Source organism: Lonchura striata, chromosome 4 (assembly GCF_050655825.1).
Source record: "Lonchura striata isolate lonStrDom1 chromosome 4, ASM5065582v1, whole genome shotgun sequence".
Classification (NCBI taxonomy): domain Eukaryota; kingdom Metazoa; phylum Chordata; class Aves; order Passeriformes; family Estrildidae; genus Lonchura; species Lonchura striata.
Genome location: NC_140706.1, coordinates 4,162,069 through 4,189,511, shown reverse-complemented (window position 1 = coordinate 4,189,511; position 27,443 = coordinate 4,162,069). Strand labels below are relative to the sequence as shown.

At 38.2% G+C, this 27,443-nt stretch overlaps 1 protein-coding gene across 3 annotated transcripts in view; it reads right to left on the bottom strand.

The window, feature by feature from the left end:
- Window positions 1–27,443, bottom strand: part of CTNNA2 (catenin alpha 2) — a 475,172-nt gene that overhangs the window by 180,970 nt on the left and 266,759 nt on the right. The window lies entirely within an intron of this gene.

Here is a 27,443-nt window from a genome sequence, read left to right as displayed (position 1 = left end):
TTTGTGTTCTTCCTGTGATTATCAGAAAATGAGCTAAGTTGCTTAGCTCACACCAGAGTGCTGTGACATTCACAAAATTAAGCAAACTGCACATTGCAAGACCTAAAAATATTTAATTCCCACACAAAAGATACTGACAGCTGTGTACTTTGAGACATAATAACATGGCTAACAATTAAATGATGCCTCCTAGGAAATCTGGGACAGGAAAACATGTCACAGTCAAATCTGTCATCCCTGGAAAGACCTTTGAAGATCATCATATATGCACAAACTTTCTGAGCAGAAGCCAGAAAGGTCAGTGGAAAGCTGGGAAAAAATGCCAATAGCAAAATAGATGAACAATTTTTACAAAAAAAAAAAAAAAACTTTCAGACTTTGAGACAGCAAAAACCTCATCATATTTTCAGCACTCAGTTCACTACAGGACTGAATCAAGAAGCAAGGGAAGGGTAATGGGAAGATCCCACTCTGTGTAATGAAGGTTTATATACAAACTCAACCTGTCACTGAATCCATCCTAATGTAAGTGAACAAACATAAATGTATCATAAAGCACATGCCTCCTTTGAAATAAATACCAGTCTCTTAATGTCTTTATATCTCTAATAATCTTAATTATCTTAATTAGTATTAATTTCTTAGTTATGATAATCTTATCTTACAAGGATACCTATGCTGGCATGATAACTGAATTAATACTTCAGCATTTTACAGTCAAAATCTGCCTCATTTCCTCAACAGTTCTTCAGGCAGAATGGCAGCTGACATGACAAAATCAGGCAGGAACACATTTGGCATTTGCCACAAACCTATATCAAGACACACAGTCTTGACTCTGTAGCTTTGCCAAGGAGTAGGAGGATCCACAGGCAAGGATCCCAGCTTTAGACACCAGAGTTTTAAATACAGTAGAGGTGGTTAATAAAGCACCAACTCTCTACACCTGAATTCAGTGTCAAAGCTTGCATGGATTTTCACAAACTGGTGGCTCATAGTGCTGGGCTGATTCTGTCACTGCTGTTTCAGATGTGACACTTTTTGGCAGAGCACAAACCCAGGGGTCACTGAGGAGAAGGTGGCATTGGCATTACTGTTCCCATCTCGTATAGGAATGTAGGATGTCTTCCAATCCAAACATGGATCAAATGCTCTTTTATTCCCATGGAATGGAGGTTGGCCTAGAACTGCTGTGGCAATAAAGTCTAAAACCACAAAATCTGTAGGTGAGTTGATTTCACCCCTCACCACAGAAGCCTTGGAGGAAACCAAGCTAATTGAGCATAAATTGTAATCTTCCCAGTCCATATAGTCTTTCACAGCCAAAAGGTTATTTCTAGACCTGTCCTAGGTCTAGAAGTTGGTAGCTCAGCTCAGTTAATTTCCAAGTCTGAGTTTACCCCAGGAATCTAAAAGACTGACAAGAAACCAGAACCTCTTTGGTTATGGAGCTTTTCCCTTTGCTTCATTCCACAGATGGGAGCTCAGCATGGCTGATGCTGATTAAACTGGAGCACGTCTGGAGAGATCTGGAGACAGATTTTTTTTTTTTTTTTTTTCCTCAGACACATCACTCCATCAAGGGTTTGGCTAAATCTCACACCAGTCTCTAATACTCAGCTATCAATGCAGTGTTCCTCAATAACCTTGTTGTCTTCTTTCACTGTCAAGAGCTACCTTGGTTTATTAGACAGCTAATAAAACACAAACACTGGTGATTAGACCATTTCCTTAGAACTCTGTGAAAGAGGTTAGAGATTTGAAACATCAATGCTATCAGAGAAGAAAAAAAAATTGTTTTACTTCTGCCATGGTAACTAAGAGACGTGATTCTCAGATCACAGTCTGGTTCATCCAGAAGGTTTCTACTCTTCTAGTGATGTTACAGCCTTCATTTTTCTAGAAGTTTCTGCTAATTTTGTGTATTCATCTGGCTGACTTCAGATTTTTCAAAGATAAGTGAAGATTCTCCAGAATTATGCTGGCAAGGGAGTATCAGCTCCCCCCAGGTATCTGGAGCATGGATAGAAAAGGTGTGGTCTCACATTTCTGAGTCAAGAAGGTAAAGTCTTAAGCCACACAAGGACACACCAGAGAGGACAGCAGCCTGCTGAATGTGACTTTGAACAGCTACTTCCAGAAGCAGCCATAATTTCAGCAGTAAATTCCACTAAAAGAACTGAAATCACCTCCAGCAAGGTCCTTTAGCTCTGACTGATTGTGCAATACAAGTTTCCCTAGCAAGGCTCACCAACTGTGGCACTCCAAATTCACATCCCACTTCAGAGAAATTTCCTCAAGTAGGTAAGTAATGTCTTTTGAAAATAGAGATTTGCCTAATGTCAGAAAAAAGAACTCCTCATAATGAGGTAGTGCCACTAGCATATCAAATGGCTGAATTAGAGCTAATTGAATACTTTCAATCTAGGCTGGTGTCACCAGCCCCTAGTACTGCATCAGATGATATTCAGGGGATAAGAAACTCTATTCCAGACAAAAGTGGCTCTGAAAAACGATACAAGATTTTCAAGTCTTTTGTAAGGGAAAGTGTTCAATTGTCTTCTTCTCTTCTATGCAGAGTAAGATAAGAAGCAATCAGCTCAATTTAGAATAAAAGAGATTTGTATTCCATATTAAAAAGCATTTGCTAACTGTAAATATAGTTCAGCATAGAAGATGGAGAAAGTTCTGTTTGTGCCTAGAATTTCAGCATTTTAATCCTTTGTTGAAACTGAACTGAATTAAGACTCTTCCAAACAACTGTCAATATTATATTACCTTTTAGGAACATTTTGCATTCTACTTCAAAAAATTAAGACCTTCTTCACTTATGTCATCTCATAATATTTTCTTAATTTAAAGAAACCTAAAACCACAAATATTTAAGTGAAATATATATGTGCATGCATGCATATTCACAAGTTTCTGACAGCACGCAAGCTGACACATAATTAAATCATGACATTGAATTAAGGGAACTTTCAAGGAACAATAAAGTTGGTGTGTAAAAATCCCAGTGCTGGGATTCTGAGGGGTGAAATTCCTGAGTGGCCACCAGCCCCTCAGCACATCCATGGACAGCTGTAGGGAGAGCTCACAGCAAGGTTTGATAGAAAAGCTGGTGTCACTCAGAGGGGCACAAGCTCACACTTTTCCTTGGAAGTGCATCCATATATTGTCACTAATTCACTTTGGACAGAATGAACACTGCTGCTCTTCAAGGTAATGGAAATTCCTGTTGATTGACAGCACAGACAGACCATTGCTTAGTGATTTTGAAAATAAAGTGTAATTGGAGACTGAAACAAGGACATGCTGTCAGCTTTATTCTATTTCCTTGTTTTATATGTAACATAAAGGTAGAGTAGGAGAGAGCTGTAAATCCCTGGGTTTATTTTATTAAGCTCCTCGTTTATAAATTGGACTATTTTTGATCCCTGCTTTTTAAAGTTGCTTTCATTCCAAGATTGTTTGTTATATCAGTTTAAAGAAGGAAGATTGCCAGAAGAAAGCATCACCAACTCAGATTGTTCATATTCAGAGCAGGACTAAAATTTTAACAATTCGAAATGGGTTTGACGACAGGGATAAGCTGGAACAGCTTAATTCAGCAATGTCTTTATACCTTCATTTCTAAAATATTGCATACAAGTCTATTAAACATTGCTATTCAGAAGCTAAAATGACAGAACAAAATAATGGAAAGCATTTTAAGAATGTATCTGGTTTACTTGCCTGCAAAAAGTCAAAATCAATTGTATCATTCTTGACAAATGTGACTATTATCAACACCCGCCACTGATAAGGATTTTGCAGCATCCTCAGGCAAAATCCTTCTGTGCTGTATTCTCATTACTCCTATTACACTGTCCTTAATTCTAATCTAAACCTTTCCTGTGCAATGTTATTTCAGAACTATTTCTCCCATCCTGTAGCAAAATGAAACCTGTTTATTCTATTCCACTTTGCAGCAACATTTTTTGTCGTTCAGGACCTGGAGGAAAAATTGGTGCAATTTTCACTTCTCCAGACAAAACACCAGTTCACTCAATCTCCTCTCATAGATCTGATTTTTCCCTAGGTCTTTGATCATTATTTTTATGTTCCTTTTCAATTAGAGTTTATCTTTCTTGAAGTCTGTACCCCAAATTGACACAGCATTCAGAGTGCTCTTCCCAGTGTGCGGGGGTGATATATTCTGCTTAGAATAAGATACTCTAAGGAATAGGAACAGGTTATGGTGCACTGTAACTCACTGACATCTTTCCCAAATAATCACTGCACAGTGGATTTGTTGTCCTTTTTTATAAAATGCATGTTTTGGTAGGAAAAGATACAAGAGAAGAAGATCAAGGCAAGATATTTAGGATGACAAGAGGGCTGGAGCTATGAGGACAAGTGGTGCTCACCTGGAGAAGAGAATATTCCAGGGAGATCTCAGATCCTCTTCCAGTGCCTGAAGGGGCTCCAGGAGAGCTGGAGAGGGACTGGGGACAAGGGATGGAGGGACAGGACACAGGGAATGGCTCCCACTGCCAGAGGGTGAGTTTATTTGGTACACTTGGGAGAAATTCTTCGCTGTGAGGGTGGGAATGCCCTGGTACAGCTTGCCCAGAGAAGCTGTGGCTGCCCCTGGAAGTGTCCAAGGCCAGGCTGGATGGGGCTTGGAGTGACCTGGAATAGTGAAAGGTGTCTCTGCACATGGCAAGGGGTGGAATGAGATGAGCTTTGTGGTCCTTCCAACTCAAACTATTCTGTGATTTTATGATTATGCTCTCTTATGAGTAAATATTGAAGCTCTGCATATCTGTAGTCTGTGTTTTGTTTAACATCTCAGTTGCATTCATAAAATTCACATCTGGCAATAGTGTGTATACATGAAACCACATTCTTTTAAGGCGCCACTTTTCTTTGGGTGAAACAGATCATTCATCTAAATTGATCACACATAGATACATTTGCACTAGCAGAGCTGTTAATTTATATGCCTACTTCAGCCAGGCACTTAACCAGAAATATCCTTATCCAGAAATACAGGCTTTTAAAGTGACCTAAACTGGGGATAAGCCGTTAAATATAAAATAATAAGTCCTTTGTCTCAACCTGCAGTCTGGAAATGCACCATATTAGAAAACATTTTTAGGAATTATCTGAAGGAAATTTTGTTTCAGAAAAGAATTTACTCATCAGAACAATTATATACTGGCCAAGACACAACTAAGCACTATTATTTTATAAATATATTGAGGGGTTTTTTTGTCATATGAAGTGGTTTCATTTTCTTCTCCCTCCCAGGGAATGGCAGCTCTCCTGACAGCACTGCAGTGCTTCCTCTGGATGTGGCCCAAGTAAGCTGACATTTGAGAGACATCACAGAGGTGACAGGAACTATATTAACTTTTATGAAAAGCCAAAGCTGACTTCGGAATACCTCAAACAAAATCAATCACTCAGTATTGTGTAAGACAGGGTTAAATTACATCCCAAATATTATTTTAAGCTCTAATCTTTGTTGTAGGCTCTAATTAAACATTTTTCATTTAAAAAATATTACAACAAAGGACATATCAGGAAGAATGCTTTAATGAGAATATGAATATTCAGATGGGAGATGTGAAAGCTAAAGCTCTGTGATGACCTGATTCAAAGGTCAGGGAAGCAGAGAGACTTCACACATCACAGAATCACAGAATGGTTTGGGCTGGAAGGGACCACAAATCCCATCCCATTCTACCCCCTGCCATGGGCAGGGACACCTTCCACTATCCCAGCTTGCTCCAATCCCTGCCCAACCTGGACTTGGACACTTCCGTGGATCCAGGGGCAGCCACAGCTTCGCTGGACATCCTGTGCCAGGGCCTCCAACCCTCACAATTCCTTCCCAATATCCCAACCACCCCCGTCCTTTGGCAGTGGAAGCCATTCCCTGTGTCCTGTCCCTCCATCCCTTTTCCCCAGTCCTTCTCCAGCTCTCCTGGAGCCCCTTTAGGGGGCTCTGAGCTCTCCCTGGAGCCTCCTTTTCTCCAGGTGAGCACCCCCAGCTCTCCCAGCCTGGCTCCAGAGGAGATTTGCTGTAGACTTGATATTAACCAGCCAAGGATCAGCCCCTAACTGTCAGTACACACAAAGGTGTCTCACACAAACTTCTGATTTTTATCACAAATTCCCTGTGTTTTTTTTCTCCTCTGCCTTAAACAGCTGTGTGCACACCAATCTCCCTTTCCTTGTCTCCAAGGCTCACAACTTTGGGCTGTTCTTTCATATGCACCTTCCCATGCAAACATATTCTTCCTCCACACCTTTCTTGCCTGAATTTTTTTGTTCCATCCTATCCTGTCTGTTTGCAGACCTGGCACCAGCATCTCTTCCTTGTCTCTCTCTTGGCTCCAGCTTTATCCCCTTCCACGTTTTCACAAGCAAAAACATCATCATGACCAGTCCAGAAAGGTTCTCTCAATATCTATGGCCTGTGGCTACAGACCTGAATTTATGATTAATTTTTCCACATCCCCATAGCCACATCCTCTTTTTTAAATTTATTTTTATCTATTAAAAATATTTTTCTTCTCTTTTTGCTAATTTCACACACACATTTCCTGCATGTACAATGCATCCTCAAGGCTCACTTTTACTCAAAGCACGTATTAAGCTAGAATGCCTTCCAAATATACTGAATTTCTAAGTTTAGCTGTAATATCAGGTTTTCAGATATTTGCTCCACTTTCTGCTTGGGCTGTAATCTCTCTGGGACATGCTTTGTGTCTTCATTTGCATTTTGAATGTAACATTTCATAAATTGTTTTTTTTAAATGTTAATTTTGTTGTTGTTGTTGTTGTCGTCACTTGTGACTTTAGCATTAAAGCTCTATCACAGTTAGCATTTCGAAAAGTTTGGTCTTTAGGAGGTTTCTGTTCAGTCCTAATTCAGGAAAAAATTGCCTGGATTTAATGAAATCTCTGACTCAATCCAGACTGACGTAACACTTCAGTCTGTGAACACTGGAAGCTTTCCATGATGTAAATGAATCCAGAGAAATAATCTAAGAGACATATTATTAACAAGAACATTTACATACATGTATATATATATCTGATTTAATGCTAAATATTATCTGATTTGAGATACTTTTTTTGAACATGCGTGTGAGTAGCCACAGCCTGGTATGTCCTGAGCTTTACTGCTTTTTCATTACATTTATTCCCAAAAATTATTCCCATGTGGAAGCAAACAGAAATGCTGATTAGAACGCATTAGCAACTTTACTTGGTATATTCAGGATTAAATATATCTTTTTATGAACATTCTTTTTTAACTGTCTCGTTTTCTGACTTCAGAGCAAGGACTGCCAAGAGTTTGAATCCAATCAATTTCTTTGTGAGTCCACATGAGCAATTTGGATAAACCATCCTTGTATTTCACATGGCACTCCAGGACTGTTAAAAGCAGCAGTTCATCTCTTCATTCCAATGCAATCACCAGCTGAATTAATGATTTCACTGCCTGGCCTTGAAGCTTTAGTGTTTGATTTAGCACAGGCAGAGTGAGTCCCATATATAATCTCCCCCAGCACCTTTCTCTCTCTCCCCCATATGTAAGTGCATATATAAGATTATAAATACTATATAAATATATAGATGGATATGTATATTCATGCTGATTGATATTTCTGTTCCGGCCATGCTATCACTGTCAGTGAGATAAGACTAATCCAAAGAATTTCTTGAATTTCTTGTATTACATTTACAATAATTTAATATTATCAAGTAGCTAATACTTATCAGCATCTTCTGGAGCTCTTAGAACTAATTTTAACAGCAGAGAGTGTGCCCACCCTGCTAAAAATACAGATGCAGTGAAGACAGAGAGCCTTTAGGAGAAAATAAGTTTCTATTATAAGGACAGAGACAAAATACTTCCTTTAGTCCCTCATTAGTTATCTATTTTAATGTAACTGAGGCTGTTGTTTTGCATTTAGAAAACACAGAGCATTGGTGAAGGCCCAGCAGTGATGCCCAGTCAAGAGTGGCAAAGATCCCAAGGAGATTTCAGCCCTATCAGATAATAACACTGCAGCTGAAAGCCCCTTCATCAGGATCTTTAGATGCCTGTGCTAAAACATTTTTCTTTCTGACTTGCCAGCAGCCAAACTAACATGACTCCAATGACAAATGATCTCTTTAACCCTCCAGAAAGGAGTCCCAACGTCCATTTTTATGTCTGAACGACCAAAGACACATCACCTTTCAAGGAAAGTGAACGCGATCTCAAAGTTTGGAGAAGCATCTCAAAAAATATTATTATACCACAGTGTTTTTGTCTTTTTGTTTGATGGCTTTGGGGAAAATAAGAAGGTATATAGAGAATACAATAAAAATCTGATCTACAGAAAGATTGCCTTAAAAGCAGAACAAACTAATTATGTAGGTTTTTACCTTTCAGAGGTGGAGAATGGGAAAACCACGTATCCCCTCAGATTTTAAGTATCATTAATGAGTTGATGCAATGACAGAGTCAAAGAGAACAGGTGTAGCTGGGAATTTTTGAGTATTTTTAATATTTCCCTTTCTCTGTGTTATTGTTATTGTGTCATGACCAGTTGAAATACAGTTTGTTTTTTTTTTTTTTGAATCTCAGACCTTTAAAGAAAGTGAATTTTGTTCTATTGCTAAGTTTATCTTAAACTTAGCAATAGAACAATAGCAGTTATTTTTCACAGATGCATAAAAAAACAAACCAGGAGATATCTGCAAAGTCATTTTGTACTTATAAAACTCTCAGAGAAGGCAACAATATCTCATTGACTTTCAGATCTACTTCTTTCAGTACAGGGACATTATTTTTCTCTAAAAGCAAACTGGTCAAGGGACCTTTACTCGTTAGGTTCACTGAGGTGGAGTAAGTCCATGTTTGTCTTGACCCTCTTGTCAAGACATTGTGGATTTTCAGTTTTAATCCTCCTTGTATTCATCTCTCACAAACCACTGGAACTAACAGTTACATAATCAGCTTCAACAATTTCTCTTTTTTTTTTTTTCCCATATCCATGCTTTTCAAACACCTACATACATATCACATCCTCCTGAGTTGCTCCAGATCCAATGTTTGAACTAATTCTTCATGACAGGATGTCAATGTCAAGCATTATTGAGCCTTAAACAGAGGCAGTGATTGCCAAATGTAATATTCCAGCATCTTCCCAAGCAAACTGGTGAGAGCTGATTGAAGGGAGGGGCTGATTCAGCTGCACTTACCTACTTTTCTAAAAATAACTTTTTAACCTCTTTTTTTTCTGTAATATTGGTTTCTGTTTCTTTGCTCTGAAGGGTGAAACAGTTCATTGCTCTGAGGGCTCATATAAGAATTATGTTCAATTTTCATCACTGCAGCAGAAAAAGCTGTGAAGCCAAGGCACACCAAAAACACTCTTGACAAATAATGTGTGGTGTGCTTTCCTTTCCTTTCACAATGTAATGGGAATGAGACAGTGGTGCAGCTCAAAGGAAATTTTCATGGGCTCTTGAAAAATAAATACATAGCTCAAAATCATCTTTAAATTTTGAATCAAATGTACTTTAACAACCACAGCAAAGGTGGGTGACTCGTAAAAAGATGGTATTACACAGGTAGGGAAACAACATTGTTGAAAAAAAAAGTGGATTTATTTTTTAAATTACTGTAATATAGTACTAAACCATCTTTATATACATACACCTTAAGAAAATAATGACAAAAATTCAAGCCAGGCCACAGAAGTGGAAATCTGGCATAATTAATACTCTTTTTGACAACTGTGAAATTCCTGTTTTCAATTTGTAATTCAGCTGAGCTGATGACAGATTTCTCCTCATCATCACTGATTTATGAGCTCATCTTGTCAACTTTTCCCCCTTCCCACACTATGTACACAAGCTGAGGCAGTTTTTTATCCTCAGAACAAAGGACAGTATTTCAAGAAAACTATCAAATTGTGTATATCCATAACCGCCTTTTGAAATTAAGCAGATTTTGTCTGGATGCCACAGCTCAAGTACTCTAAGGAAAGGACATAAACAGAAAGCAAAACTAAAAGAACAGCATATGATCAGAGTTTGAATGTCTCAAACATCTTCTCTTTTTCCCAGATTTTAGTTTGGTTTTTAGCTTTTTTTATTTATTTAATTTATTGGTTGTTGGTTTTCTGTTAGATGGAACCTGATAATTTGCTCCTATTCTACTTCAATGGAAGGACTTTCATGAGGAGCAAGTGAGTTGTTGGATCATTAATTAGCACACTGCTACTAAGAATATGATTAATAAGATGAGCAATAATTCATCTAACATTGATATCATCCAAAGAGAAGAAATGCTCAATGAGTATTTAGGTATTTATAAAACATTAGCTGATAATGGAATATTTCACATTCCAGAGTTAAGAAAGAAGATATTAAAGAGTAACTCCAAGAGAAGCTGGAGATTTGAACCAGAATTCTTAATTAGTTTTTGTTAGAGAATATTAACAGATCTAGTTGGTCAGTGCTCTGGGGTGGAATGGGAAAAAGCAGACAAAGAAAAATTGCCATAAAAATGCATTTCAGAAGTCAAACCAAACAAAACAGGAAATGGAGATTCTCTAATATAATTATTTTGGGACTGGAATTTTTACAACTTTTCCTTTTAGGCAGAGAAACCTCACTGAGTATACAAACATTTCAAAAATCCCAGCATTCTCAAAGTAAAACTCATCACCCAGTTCTTCTTGTCTGTCCTTCCTCTTTTACAACTACAATCATCTTTTTGACCTCACACCTCCAATCCGAAGGATAAGGCTTGGAAGACAGGAGTGTAGCCATGCAATTATGGTACTTTTATTATCAGGAAGTCTGTCCTTGTATGGAGCTGCAGAACAGGCAGGTAAGAGAGCCTTGCTGATTCTTCTGATTAGCTGAATAATCAGGCAGTTGTTTCTCCAAATGACCTTGCCTGTTATGATACAGTTTATTATTATCAGCTTCCTTGCACTGCCTGCTCTCTAAATACTCCTCTCTCTATTGTAATCTCTTCCTGGACTCAGGAGAATATATTTTCTCCTTTACTTTTCTTCCACTGAAATTGTCAGCATCTCTCATGGTGCCTCCTCTTTGACCTCTTGGATCAAGGTAATTGTATGCTTATCTCTTGTCTAAATGATACCATTTAAAGTTTCATTTCAATAATATTTTGCACCACATACGATACACTCAAGTTTCTGTAACCCTGCCAGCGAAGGAAATTTCTACAGAAACACCAGGGTCGGTAAATGTTTCCAGTTCACTTGTCAAATATCACATTAATTCATTCAGCCTGAGTTTCATAGAGGAATTTGTTAATTGTATTCAGGGGTCAAGCTCTAAAAAAACCTTGTAGGAAGGATATTGTGCAAGAGTTTCTTGGGTACATCCTCCGGAAGCAGTGGTGTGGGAAATCCAGTGTCTTCAAACAACCACTTTTGCAAGAGAAAAAAGTATTTCATTTTAATAACTACCAGGTATGTGGCAGCACTTGTATATGTTTCTTTTTTGCTCTTGGTCCTACAGAGACAATTGTTTACCTGTCTCAAATACTAGAAAAAAAATAAATCAGTTCAAGTAGTTTTGTTGAAGTAATTTATGGAGCTAGTTTACAAAAAAACATAGAATGTCAGCAAAGGGAACTATTTTTATCACAGTCTATTGTTTAACAACCCTTCACGGTCAACAAATTTAGTGCACCTATAAAATGCAAGGCAGCTGTAGGGGATGAACCAGCAGTTTAAAAATACTAAAGAGCCAAAAATTACCCAAACCCCCATCTCCCTGATCCACTGATAATGCTTAGAAGTGAAGTGTATATACAGTTTTTACAAAAAGTTGTCAGAGTTTTAAAATTGGACAATTTTAGAATGTAATTAAAGCAATTACTAAAATTAGGAGAGTGAGTGACTGTCCAGAGCTCCAAGCTGAGTTGCTGTGCTCCAAAATAAACAGCAAAGTCCTCACAACCTGAGGTGAAGTCCACAGAAGAATGTTGTGACATGCATCAGACACAGAGAACCAAACTCACACTTAATGAAACTTTTAACTGAAAATTGATAATGGTCCAAACTGCCGTAAGATAAAATTTCATAAAAATAATGTTGTAGGGGAGTTGATTTGTTTTTGTTTGATTTGCATCCTGATGGCATGGGAAACCATTAATCACTGGGCTCACTCTCCAGTTTCCTGGGGAAAAGAAGGAATTGCTTGAAAAAGCCTTAAATTTGTTCCCTGTTTCATTAGGTTTCATCTAGCCACCAAGTATCTGGCTCTGTATTGACTATTTTTGTCTTTCTGCTTCCATTCCTGCTGCTGTCAAGCCCACATCCCTTCTCTCCCCCACTGAAATCTCCATCACCAGCTCTGCCCTTCAACCTCCCTACCTGTTCCTCTTCCCGGCATTCTTGCAGGATTTCATCTCCTCCCATGGAGTCAAAGATACAGCTCAAAGATTTGGGCATTGACAAATATTTCTGTGAAAAGCTTGCAAAAAATCTTAAGGAAAAGAAAAATCACGACAAGGAGCTAGAAGCTTGCTCCAAGGAGCAATGAAGGAGAACCTTTCCCCACCTGGCTGAAAACCTCCAAGGCAGCACAGGGCAGACTCTATTAATGCTTGGCTGAATAGTTTTTAGCTTAGAAATCTGCTGTGTGTAGCAGCCAATAAATATTTGATCTGTGCTCTTATACTGTGTGTATAAGAGGACTTGCAGAGCCTCCCTGTACTCAGCAAAAGGTGCCCAAGAAAAGGGATGCACGGGGCTAAAATTTCTTGATGATTTTACCAGTGATAGAGCTGGTGACCCCTAATCTTACATCACTACAGGAGCAACCCAATCCAAGCCAAAATCCCAGCATTCCAAAGAAAAACCACTGCCATTGTCAGCATTTTGCAGCAGCTTCCTAAGTATTGAGTGTATTTATGCAGCCTAACAATTCAATGTTATGTCATAATTGCTGTTTTATCTTCCATTTTGTGTTGGAACCTTCAAGAGAGAAGCATTTCTGCTTCAGCAACAGCACTGAATGTGGAGGACAATCAGAGTCTCTGAGGTGGCTGATTTTTCATACAAATGGAAACAGCGTGGCACAAATAGTTGGCCACTACCCCAAAGAATCCATCCTGCCAGGCTGCTTTACAATCCTCCACCTTAGGAGATGGATCACCTGGTTCCTTTCCCTGCTTTTCTTTTTGAGAAATTTTCAACTAACACTCTATTATTGCCAGGATCTTTTTAATAGTCTGTTTTTCACTTGGAGTGTTTGGTATTTTCCTCAGGAACTGAAATTTCTTAGAAGGTGCTCAAAAACCCATCTTTGAGTAGGTGGCCTATGAATTCTCCTCCTGTGGATAGTTTTGAAGTCAGCCAAGAAAAAGTGGTTTTGGTGTGGGTTGCTCTTCCTTTGAGGATAGATTAAATTCAGGAGAAAAGATGATCAGTGGGAAAAGTAAAAAAGGAGTCTCTTAGTTGCTAAATGACCTGCCATAGCCTGATAAGCCTGATAGCCATGCTCTAATGCTATTTATTCATAGACTCCACTTTTTTTTGTTTGTTTGTTTTTCCCCCTGGGAAAAGCTTATCAAAGTGACAAAACCCATTTAAACCTGACAGAAAACACAGCAGACATGAAGCATTTCTGTACAATCACATCCAGCTAACTCTTCTCCTCACACCTTCCCTTTGCCTGAATGTGGGATTTCTACATACTGGACCTTATTATCCCTGCATTTCAGAGACCTTTGATGTCTCTGCTCACATTTTGCAAAGAAACTTTTGTTTTCAGTTCTGAGAGTCACTCTAAGATCCAAAAGCCCTTGTTGATAATCAAAAGCATAAAGTTTTCTGTGTCTCTGGGTCTTTGATTTTGAAATACCTACCAAAAAAAATCACTGCAAAAGGAACAGCATGGAACTTCACAGAATTTCTGAGGTAGTTTATCCAGATAATCTCTAACAGTAAAGAGACAGTGTTAATCAGAAATATTACTTATTAACAAGTGCCAAATTTACACATGCATCAGCTTTGGTCTTATCATCCCTGAGTTATGAAGTCATCCAGATCTTTCAAAAACATTTCTCTTTGTCTTTCATTCCACCAGAAAAGGAAGTGCTTTCTTCTAAGGATAGATTTTCCATACATATATATCAGAATATTTCAGTTCATAGCATGCATCAACAAGTGGACATATCAAAGGAAAAAAGAAATATCTTTGCTGAGGGATCAGAATAGATGATGTTCAGAATAAAAACTGGGCTGTTCAGGAAGGGGTCGGTGTAAGCTGGTAGTTGATGTTAGACTGGGATGGGTTTCTCTAAATCAGGGAGCCCTTCCAGCTCCCTGCTTTCTAATCCTGGGGGTCTGATGGTGGGTTAAAGAATATTTTAGACAAGCTAATAATATCCTTACCAATGCTGCAAATGTTTTATGTGAGACTGCAGAACAGGCTGCACTCCTGCTTCCCTGTGCTCATAAGTCCTGCAAACCTTCACACTCCTCAGGTTTGTTTTTGTCAAAAAGATATTTCCACATCTTTGGATGGAAGAAAGAGCTCCATTACGAGCAGGGGAAATAATTATAAAATAAAATGAGAACAAAGCTGGAAAATGAGTGTAACACAGACCTGCATTTATGGCTGAAATCAGCCTGGTGTGAGCACAGCAGGCACACAGCACCCAAGTCCTCTGAATGTAACAACCACAGCTTTGGAAATAAACTGAAATCATACCTGGCAGGAAAGAGAGGTGGCTCCTTCACAATTTTTGCAGTGCTGTGGAATATTCTGTAGTTACAAACGGTTCCTGAGCTAATTTCACAGTTAGTGCTACAAAGGCATGTGCAGGGAACACCCATCAGAAGCTAGAATAAATGAATTACTTGAATTCATTCATTAAAAGGGAGAGATAGTTCTGGCATAAACCCATTACTCACTAGCCAGGTTACATAATTTTTCTAGACCTGTTCATGCTACTCTGTGTCTCCAGCTTACAGGTGACAACAGAGCTCCTCTAGGAAGATAAACTGATCCACAGACACACATTTTTTCCAGGCTAATCTTCTCCTTCAAAGAACACATAAACAACAGCACTGGGAACTCCTACATAAATCACACAACTCAATAACTTTTCCACCTGCATATTTTTCTAATCCTGTCTTAAAAGACGCTGTGATTCTCCATAACAGAAAAAGGAAGCTGCAGATGAATAGCAAACAGAAAATAAAATACCCCACAGAAAGGCAACGATTGGGATTTTTTTTTTTTTTTTCCTTTTAAATAAGAAAATTCTGATTCATCAGTACTGGGCAATTTTGTCAAGATTTTAGATCCCTTTCTTGAACTCACTCTCTGAAATGAGGAAGACAGACAAAAAATAATTCCAATAGACAAAGGGCAGAATAAATAATTCCCCTTGTTACAAACCAGTGAGTGTCTAACTGTATGCAAACTGAAAGTTGCAGTGGGAGACACTAATTCCACACTTTTTTTGTTTTGATTGCCAGGTTCAAATTCCTGTATCAATTCCTCTACTCCTGTTATTCTGTGGTAAAAGGCTGATGTGGGTCTATGTTTCAAATACCTTCAGCATTTCACAAAAAACCTTCATGGCATAAGAAATGGCTTTTATAACCCTCATTTTCAATAATTTTTATTTTTTTTTGTATATAAACACACAAATACATATATGTAAATAAACACAAATTTACCTAGAAGGGCAACAGGAAAATTAAAGGCATAACTGAAAGCCACAGAGCAACATGTAAAATTATTACATGATTGAAACAGATTAATTTCATTATTAGAGATAGCACTCTATTAATATTAATTTAAGGCTAAATAACTGCAATGCTTAATTATTTGATTAATCAGGCAGCAAGCTCTTCTTGGATCCTCTCAATAAACTATTACAGACCATTGAGGCTGAGACCTCTTGTGGCTGAGAAGCTGGGACAGTAAATCATGCAGAGATGCAGGGTTTTCTCTTCCCGTATTTTTTCCTCAAGGCTGACAATACACTTTGAGAAGAGAGGGAGAAGAAATTCTGAGCAAGTCAGGCCATAAAATTGTACAATTGTACACATTTATGGACAAACACTTCATTTTTTCCTTTTGTATTTTTTTAGGAAGGTGTATACATTTTGAAGTCTAGACATTTTGACATTAGACACAAACATTAAAGCTTTCAGATGGTACCTGAGCTAAGATTATGTGTAACCCAACCAGAATCTGACTCAATTGATTTTTAAGACCCTTAACAGTCTTTCAAACTCCCCACCTGATCCATTTAATTCTGCCTGCTGCCAGGTACCAAAGAGATTATGGCTTTGCACCTGCCAGAAGTAATTGATTTAGGATGAGAGGAGTCTAATTCTAAGCATAGAAGTGATAACCAGATGGGGATGCATTCTTCAAAGAAATCCAAGCCCTCTGTGTGAATAAACAATGATTTAGGGAAAATTAAACCTGGATGCTGACTCTGAAGGCTGCTGAGAAAGACATGGCAGTGAAATATCAGTGATATCGACACCATTCTCAAAAGAATTGTGAAAATCCAAGGATTGCACTGAAGGTTGTAGGGGGTTCAGGCTTCCCAAATTGTTTATCTGAACCCTGACCAAGCAGACCCCAGCAACTATTTTTAGGCTAAGCAGCACATAAGCAATTAGTGGAATAGAAAATTCAATATTAAGTGCATGGTGTGCCAGCCCCACTCCCAGGAGTTTCCTGGTGCCACCACAGAGACCATCACTGGAGAGGCTGATGAAGATCACCAGATGCACACACTTTGTTTCACTGCCAAACAAGTAACAAACACAGCTGAAAACAAATTTACCTATTAGCATTGACTGAATGGGAAGGAATTAAAAACGAAATAAATCCCTCCAAATCAGAAGAATTGGGAGGAAAATTCATTAGCAAAATTTCTGCAAAGGCTCAGGCTTTATAAAAGAAGCTTAAGACCCTTTTCACTTCAGAAGCTTCTTAACAAAGTGATATTCTACAGTGTCTTTTTACTTATTTTTATATATCCAAAGTGAATGTGATTATGTCTTAGAGGAAATTATTTATATAATAAATCATCAGACATCACCAATCTAAGAAACTGTTTTGACCACCTATGTGAAATGAACTGACTTTTAAAGGTTAAATTGAGTTTTCTATTGTAGTTACAGACTGGTATAAAAAAAAAAATTGCAGCCTATATAATTTCCATCATCATTAAAATGTCATGACATTCAGTCCTTAAGCTACAAAGACCATTCTGAAAATTGAAAAGAAAAGAGATTTAGAAATAAATGACATGACCTTCAGTTCTTTACCACTGAACAGAAATTAAGGTGAAATTACATGCTCCTAATATCCAGAATGCAAAAAAAAAAAAAAAAACCAAAACCAAAAACCACTGAAAACATTTACAAGAGTTCCAGAAGAATTTGATCCACTAAATTGCTGGATATCTAAAATTTTGGATGATAATATAGCACACTTATCTGAATCATATACGTAATACAAACATTCTTTTACTGAGCTCTTTAAAATCTGTAACAACACTGCAGAAAATCACTCCATTTTCAAAGCATCTGTGACCTTCAGTAACTCAACCACTAAAATATCCTAAATAAACATTTCCCACCTATTATCAGTAAGAAAGAAAGGTGAGCACAGGTGTGGGAATTTACAGCCTTCCTGGTGTCTGAGGGTAGATTGCAAACTCCCATCCTATCGAGACCATTTCCCACTGAGCTATTGGTGCGTCAAGGCTTGAAATCAAACACCGGTCCCGTGGTCCACACACCATTTTTCTTTCCAGCATATCATTTGATCAGACTGCAGGAATGTGACCTGGAAAATTGGGAAACCCTGAATCATAAATTATCCCACACCTCTGCCAACAGGATGGGCACTGGAGCAGCTGGGAGGTTTCACTTTTAATCCAGTTTAGGGCACGTTGGCACCCTGGAACCTTGTGCTGGTGCTCAGCCTGAGCTGGGTGGCTTCACAGTTGTGTTTTCTCAATATGCAATAGTAACAAAATGTAATAAAAATGTTAATGAGGTAAATTAAGTGCAAGAAGTTAAATGATGCTGATAATATCATAACTCTGTGTCAGCTATCTTGTGCACAACATCCACACTGAGTTAAGGGAAGGAGAGGCATCAGTTGTTCTTTATATTGAATGTGGCAGTTTTTGAAACCTAAAAAAAAATCTCCTCAGATAATGAATTCACAATACAAATGCAAAAAGAAAATATTTTTCAGGGGTGTGGAACATCTTTTCATCTGTTGTTCAGATGTTAATTTTCGGGAAGGGAAGGGAAGGGAAGGGAAGGGAAGGGAAGGGAAGGGAAGGGAAGGGAAGGGAAGGGAAGGCTTGCAATATACCCAAATACATGTCAAAAAGAAAACAGTACTGTTGATTGTACTGGTGTACTGGTGATTTTGACCTGTTTTTTTTTTTCTTGCTCTGTGCTTCTCACATATTTTCCCAGGAACTGGAGAGTGCTTGAATTTCCAGGTATCTGAATTGTAGGAAACAGCCAGACTCCCCACACAGAAATAATTCTCCTTTTGGTAAAATCATAGAGGAGCAAAATGAGAGGCAGAAACTCCACATCCCACTGCTGACTCCCCTGTGCCTTTGCCCAAGCTCACACCAGCAGAAGGAATACAAAAGTACCAAAAATCTCCAAATCCTCACTGCAAAGTTTAAGGTAAGCTCCCTTGGATTCCTAAAAATGCAGAGTACCTCAGTGGTCCCAAATGACATGTTGTTTCAAAAAAGAGAAAAGAGGGGAAAAATAAGAAGGACAAACAAAAGGAAAATTAAAGAGAAATAATTTACTTCCACTGATAATGGAAATATCTGGCCATGAACTGGCCATGAACCAGGGAGTGCTTCAATATACTGTAGACATTTTTGTCATTTTACAGCAAGCCTTTATCTTCACTTGACAGACAAAAAAGGTACATTTTAGAGCAGTAAACTGCAAATCCCTGCTTTCCAACTTTATTCAAAAATATGCATTATTGATAATTTAAGCAATATACACCTTGCACTGGCTATTTTCTTGATTGTACACCTAGACTGGTTTGTTACTGACGTAAATACTGGCACAGGGAGTGCTGGGATACAATGCAGTTTATACTGAGATGATGTATCTACTCTAAATTTCAATTATATGCAGCCCACTGTATATATATATATTTGTGTATTTTATTTATATAAATAAAATATAACATATTTTATAAAAATAATATATAACAAAAATATATATAATAAAAACATTTTCTTGCCCCTTTTTCATATTGCAGTCACTTCCAATCATGTTCCTTTCCCTTTGCTCTATGCATCTCACTGCACCCTATTTTACCCACTTGCACTGTTAATATTCCTCCCACACCTGCATTTCCTGACCCGTGGGGGCAGACATATCAGTACAGAGTTCAGCAAAAAGACATGGCACTGACTTCCATCACATTTGAATTTATTTGCTTTCAAGAGCAGTGGAATGGCTCTCAAATACAGTTAATTCTGGTTTTATTATTTTCATGGTTGGATGAGACTTGACTTTACATTGATGACTTTTCTCCACCAGAAGCAGCCTAGATCATCTTGCAATTGCCTAAGCTTTGTTTTCCTTGGCTTTCTTGCACCAAGTTTTATTACACCTGCCTGCTCTAACATTTTCCCTTTTACCACCATCCTCCTGTAGTTCTGTGGTTCTCCACTTACACCTGCCCTGCTGCTGGAGGCCTGGAGTTGCTGCATTTGGTGTCTGGCCCATCAGAGCCTCAGCCTCCTTCTTTCCCAGTGCCCAAGACTTCCTGAGGGCTGGACTATCAACCCACTGCCCATCTCTTGCCTCCTCTCCTCTATTGGGCTGCCAAAAAAACCTCACAGGCTCTTGGTAGGTTTTTTTTTTTTTATTGCTTCTCTTTTCTACATTTCTGTTATTCTCATATTACTGTTTATCTGTTGTTCTGGAATACCCATACTAGAGGATATTCAAGTATTCCTGGATAAGACCTGGGAGCAATCTGATCTAAGATGACCACAAGCTTGGAACAGAGATTTTCACAGGTCCTTTTCAATCTAACTTTTCTGTGCTTGTCTCACAACTGAATGGGAAGGAGAATCTGAATTGTTCATTCTGTCTTGATGCTGGGTATCACCCATGAAATCTTTACAGCACCATCAAATCTACTGAACTTTGCTCTATATTTTCTTGATTTCCTTTCTTTTGTATAGAACTCTTACTTTTTTGTTTCTTTGTCACCAACACCCTTTGTTTACTTCATAGATACTGGGATGAAGTAATCCTGTACCCAAATTCCATGTATAGCTCTCTGCCATCCCTATTTGGAGCCATTTCATTTGCTCAGATCTGCTTTTCTCAGCAAATGATTCACAATTCCCATGAACACTCCTGCTGCTAATTACAGATTCGTTAACATTTTCAAGGCTACTCACAAATATCACAGTTCTAACACTGTAGTGTTAGAACTTCTCTTTCAATTTTTTATTCCATGCAAGAGAATTGTAGAGAACTCGTGAACAATGATCACAACCCATTGAGGGCATGAATCATCAACACACATAATTCTTTACCTCAGTGCCTATATAACTTCTTGAGCTATTTCCTCCCCAAAATAAAGTTATATTTTCTTAATTCCAAACTTGCATTTTTTGTTACCACTGTAAACCCAGTGCTTTTATGCTGGTGGGACAGTAACTCTGGCTGCAGCACCTATGGAAATGTATTCCACATTTTGGACTCACCAGACAGTGATCACTAAGAGCTGGTTTCAGGTAACAGCATTTAAGAGACTCTGTTCCAGTACAGAAAAACTCTTGCTTTGTGCTGGGGCATGGCAGAGATTCTGCAACTGCAGGTTGTCTTCAAGACTGATTTTCCCTCCAAACATTTATTTTCTACACCTGACTGTGTCTTCAGCTTTATAACACGCCTCTGTAAATGCAGAATTTTAGAGATGTAAAAGGTTTACATAGGGAACGCTGGAGAGCTAGGATTCCCAAGTATATTTAGCTTTAGAGTATTTAGATTAATAAAAAGTCTGGTCTTTTGGGAAGATCAGACATGTTTTGTCCAGGGAGGCAGTAGCTGTCCCATCCCTGAAGGTGTTCAAGGTGAGGTTGGACAGGGTTTGGAGCAACCTGGTCTAGTGGAAGATGTCCCTGCACATGGCAGGAGGTTGGAACTGGACGGTCTTAAAGGACCATTTTGATCCAAAATATTCTGTAATTCTCTGATAAGACCTCTCTTTTTTATTGTTTGTTTGTTTTTTATTTTGTTTTGGGTTTTTTTTTTTTGTTTAATTTATTGGTCTTCATTAATGGAGTTTTTAAAGAAGTCCTATAAATAAATCCACTGAGAAGCACAGCTGGAATGCAGCTTTCCCACAGCACCACAGAGAAAATGAGCAACAGAGGATTAACTGAAAGTCTTGAATCACTTTTCTTTACCACAGAAAGAGAAATGTGAAGCTCTTCCCTAAAGGAAAAAATTTATGTAAACCAGAGTGGATTACCAGCATGGCCCCAGCTGCTCTTGGATTAAAATATGGATCTGCAGTTTCAGAAATTAGAATCACTCAGAACTCTGCTGAAATTGATGTCACGATGCTGAAAGGGACGTATGGAGGATATATGATGCTATAAAGGACACAACCTCGGAACCAGATGGTCTGATCAAAACCATCCCTATGAGTGAGAAGAGTCTTACTGATTTTTATATAGGATTTGAATGATTTCTTATTGTAATAGAAATTCATTTGTTGCTGGAAGAAGATATTTTCCATTATTCTTCATTTATAAGTTCAAAGCATGTCTTGGTAATTTCCATTAAAAAACTCAAACCTTCAGTTACAACTTTCTGCTGATTTATTCCACTTTAACTTCATCCAGATAATTCAAAAATAGACTCGATTTATTGCATCAGATCTTTTTTTTTTTTTTTTTCTAATATCCCAAAATGATCAAGAAGGCAAATTCCGTAACAGATTTGGCTACTTTCAGTACCTGACTATTGAGATGTATTTTAACAGGCAGGGTTCATGTTACAAGTAGTAAGTAAAATATTTATTTTTAATACTATTTAACAACAATAGTGGAAAACTCACCACTGAACATCTTCATTTTCCTTACATCAACAAGAAAATATGGCACAGAATCACAGTAATAAAAGCAGAGCTCAGCAACCCAGTGAGGTAGTTTAAGAATATTTCTGAAATAGTCAAGTGAAGTTAAATCTTCTTTACTGAAATTAAACATTGAAAGTGATTATTTTAAAATATCCCTGAATTGAATGCATTCCTGAGGATACTTTATATTTAAGTAATACTTTCAACATAAAAATATAATTTTACCTATTAAAAGAAATCTAAATTTTATTTCTAGTTATGGTAAAAAGATGGAGAAAACAGAAATGCAGGGAAATATGAATTAAAGAAAAGAGTAAATACTGAGTTTAAAAAATAAGACTCAATAGCTGCTTTCACATTGTTTTCCTCCATAGGTATTGTTACAAAATGTAGGCTCACTCTGTTTTTTTAAAACTGTCATTCTGAAGTGTGTTCCTTGCTTCCTCACATATTCCATTTTTTGTTCTTCAGCCTCTCACCCCATTCTCTCCCCTCGTTTTTCCTTTTCCTGACAGACACTTACGTGGTTTTGCCCTTGAGTCCCAACCTCTCCAGCAGTGCTGGTCCCCTGCTCCATCTAGTGGGATCACTGCTGCTGCAGCAGGAGCCTGGCCTTGGATACAGCTCCAGCCTGGGGCTTATTTCCCAGCTACATTCCACTCTGAAATCCACAGTTTATTCTACCAAATGTGGAGCACAATCCAAAATTGCTGCTGGTATTACCTGACCACCAAGAGTAGCAAGAGTTCTCAACACCTGTGGATTTACAGAACACCACAACGGGGTTTTTATCTTGCCTGCATCAAACAAAAGGAAATGCACACCAGCAGCTTGGTATTAACACCCAAAGAGCCAGCCCTGCCTAAAGATGTACAACTGAAAGGAAAGATAAATTGATTCAAGTCCTTCCAAGCTTTTGCAACAGACTCTGAGTGCCAATTTGGTAAATAAAGTATTTAAGCCCTCAGTGCTATGTGGGCTGCTGTAAGATTAATATTTGAAAGTCTTTGGCAGTGCAAAAATGGTCTTTAATTTATTTTCACTCTAGGAATCATGGTCAGCATCAGCACAGGAAACTGTCTCTGTGGTTATTCTTTTAATACCAATGTTTTTGTGATACTTCCATCTCTTGATTTTGTTTATTCAATGTGCACAGGGCCCTTGAGCGCTGACTCGAGGAAGGTCTGTCCTTAGCACACACTAAATAAACCTGGATCTCACCATTTGGCTCAGATTTATTTGCACTGGTGACAGCTGAGTTAGCATGTCTCAGGAATTTGGAATTTATCTTGGCTGTGATTCGGGGCCAGCAAAATGAGCTCACCTGAGCCCAGCCAGGAAATGGTCTGTAAATGTTTCTGCCACCAAGTAATGTGACATCCAGACTGCAAAAACCCCTCAAGAATATGATGCTAATATCAGTGAAGTTGAGAGGAATATCAGAGAAGACTTGAGAGGACTGAATGCAAACCCCTAGCTGTAGATTTTGCCAGCTTGTGGGACAAGAATGCTGCTTTCTCTATTGGATGTCAAACACCAAACTCACTCCTGCTTCAACTGGTGTATAGCACACCCACATACACCCACTCAAATGACACAGAAATCCAGATATTCCTATGCCAGTCCACAGAACTCTGCATATCACAGCTGCTTTAAGTATATGGCAACTTCAAAATCAGACATGTTGTAATGAAGAAAACATTTATGGCTGCCTTTTCTTTAGGAGAGATGGGATAAGTGAACAATTCCAGAAATTATTCCTGGAGTCCCAGCAGGACTTTAAAAAGGCTATCATCTTTTATCAGTGGTAATTACACAGGGCTGGAACCACCAAATCCTCACCTGGAACATATAAATGGGTGTTTCCAAACTGATGTAGCAGGGTCCATGATGTAGTTTGGGCTCCTCATACAGTAAATGGACAAAGCCATTCAGGGCAGAGATGGAATTATTGGCTGCCAAAGGTGATCTAAGTGCTTCCAAGTTAGGAATTGAACTTGCTATCAGTGTCCCTTGGTGAGGGTCTGTAGTAACAGAGTTCCCAGGCAGGTGTGAAGGAGAGCTGCTCTATTGCAAAAACCAGGCTTTTTTCAGGAATTATCCTATTCTCATGGTTTAAATCATAACAAACCTAATTCAACCAACCAGCATACACCATGATGTGAACACACAATGGTTATATAACTTGCTTTTTTACTCCTAATTCAGCTGAGTCTCTTTCTGACAGTGCTGTTCTACTTAGCTGAAGTCATAGGCCTGAGCCATGGTTTTACAAGGCCTCTGTTTTATAAAGCCTTTCTTATCCTTAACACCTTGGTCCTGTCCATGAAGTTTTTGGGTAACACAACTTCTCTGACTGAATCCAAACCAGTAGAATCACAGAACAGTTTGGGCTGGAAAGGGCATTAAAGCTCATCCAGTCCCATCCCCTGCCATGGGCAAGGACACGTTCCACCATCCCAGGCTGCTCCAAGCCCTGTCCAACCTGGTCTGGAACACTTCAGAATGGAGAGAATGGAGAGAATGGCAGCTTGGACTGCTCTCTTGCATTGCCTGCTGATCTAAATGGCTTTAAGCAGCTTTGAAAGCTCATGTTTGTACTGAACACTGTATTTAGGAGGTGAGACCACCACAAAGCAGAGACCAGTGCAGCACTGATTTTGCTGTGGTGCATGTGTACGTGTTTATCTAATAATTCCAAGTTACTGTGGCTCCAGCACCCTGCATCCCTGACCATAAATGCCATTCCACTGGAGAGAAAAGCCTCATGCTCGGGCACAGATCTCTGCTAGCAGTGAGCAGAACTGCTCTGCAAGTCCCATCTGCTGGCAGGTCAAGGCTTCATTATCGGAACGAGTAAATGAGAAATTAAAATGGATTCTGGCCAATTCAGCACATCTGCCATGGAACAACATCAACCCCTGGAGCTTTCAGGGGAGAGGGGTTATTAAATGGAGTTTCTCCAGAGACAGGGAAGGTGTGAAAGGCACAGCAGGGCTGCAGCTGCCTCTTGCTGGGACAAACCCACCTGACTCCATCCTCAGGAACACCCTTGGATGTGTCACAGCTCCTTGTGGTGTCTGAGGTGACAATGTTCCCTTTGCTCTCATGTCCACAAGTGACTAAAGGAACACAAAACTTCCTGGCACATCCCTGCTCACCTGGTGCTAACACCCAAATTACAATTTCTGACAAATTCCTCAATGAGGTTCAAGAACAAGTGAGTAGCAGAGAGCTGACTTCAACCTGTACTAAAACAAAAAAAACAAAACAAAAAAAACCAAAAAAACAAAAAAAAACAAAACAAAAAAAAAAAGAAATAACAAACCCCAAGAGCCTAATTTGCAATATGTACCCAAATCACCTTGTAAATACAAACCACCATTGTCCACAAAGCTAACACATAGATACACATAGATGCGGGTAAGAATCTGATACTGAAAATGGTGGTTTAGTTATTTAATACGGTAATTTTATTCAATAATATTAAGTACTGATCTGTATTTTTGCCATGAAATCAAGTTTGTTTGTAAGACACCTATTTCATTACCCCTGAGCTATCTAGAGAAAGGAGGTAAACATTTTTCATATTTTTCTTTCCAGGTGTATTGATGCACTAATAAATCAATGCTTCAGGTTCTCATTAAATGCATGACTCAATGGAAACCCTAAAAAAGTTGGGATGTTTAAAAAGTACAACAACAAAACCCCACAGATACTCTGCTTTTTTTTTTTCAGGAAAAACTGCTTTTATTTTTTTCCATAATATAGGTTAATGATTCTCATGTAGAATCATAGAATATGCTGAGTTGGAAGGGACCCATCAGGAGCATCAAGCACAACTCCTGGCCCTGCCCAGGAAACCCCAAGAATTCCACCATGAACCATGTAAAGACAAACCTACATTTTTAAGAACTAACAATAATGTATTTATAATTCTAAATAATAAAGCCTTAGAAAGCATATAATAGATATTTATAAATTAATTAATTTAAGGCTAAAAAAGGCTTTTGCTCCCTCTTCTTATTGTCCCATTGTGACCAATTCTTTTTTAACAGGATGAAAAATTCAGCAATGATACAAAATTCTACTATCTGTAAATGGAACAAAAGGAACAGTGAGATGCAACAGCTCCAGGAATATTTTTAAAAATTAAATTATTTTTATTTTTTTATTTATATTTACTTTATACCTGTTAAGATTTATTTTTATGTTTATATTTTTACTTATTTTTATTTTATTTAATTATATATTATATTTTATAGTTATACTTATAGTTATATCTAAATACATAAATATATTATATAAATATATAAAAATCTATATCTATATTATATTATATTTTATATTATATTTATACTTATGTTTAGTTTATGTTTATATTTATTTTCTATTTTTATTCAATTATTTAATTATTTTAATTTAAATTTTTATGTATTAATTAATATTCATATTCATTTATTTATTTATTTGAATTTATTTTTATTTTTTAGGCTTAGGTCCATTCCTGCAGCAGTTGATGCCAAACTCCACTAGGTGTCGTCTACCGCTGTATTTCTACTGGGAATATGAACACGCTGGCACTGAAGACATCTCTCGGTAATATTTTATATATGAGTCCTTCCTTCTGTTCAGTTCCCGGGATGTATCTATAAATTCCCATTCTATATATTGCTTATGCACGTATCTTATTATTACAGCCACTTTCACTAGTCTTAATTAAGCTTTTCTAAGAAAATATACTTTCTTGTAGGCATGGAAAGCTGCCACGTCCTCAGGAAAAAAATGAAATAAAAATCATCAGATTAATTCCAAAGGAAAATAAAACCTGCTTTATATGACATCCCTTATGCCTGGATGCTGCTGTTCTTGGATGAACACACCATTCCTGAGGGACAGCCAGAAACGATCAGCCACAGGAACTTGGATGAGGTTGGGTCAGGGAGGGTTGGGGTGGACATCAGGGAAAGGTTCTTCCCCCAGAGCTGCTGGGCACTGCCCAGGCTCCCCGGGGAATGGCACATCCCCAAAGCTGCCAGAGCTCCAGGAGATGTGGACACCACTGGCAGGAACAGGGTTGGGTTGTTGGGTTGTTTGTGCAGGGCCAGGAGCTGGACTCAGTCCTTGTGGGTCCCTTCCAGCCCAGGATATTCCATGATTCTGTGATAATTTTAGTCTTGGAATAAAAACCTTCAGTGGTTCTGAGAGCTCAATGAATATTCTGGACACACCAACAGCACCATCAAACCTGC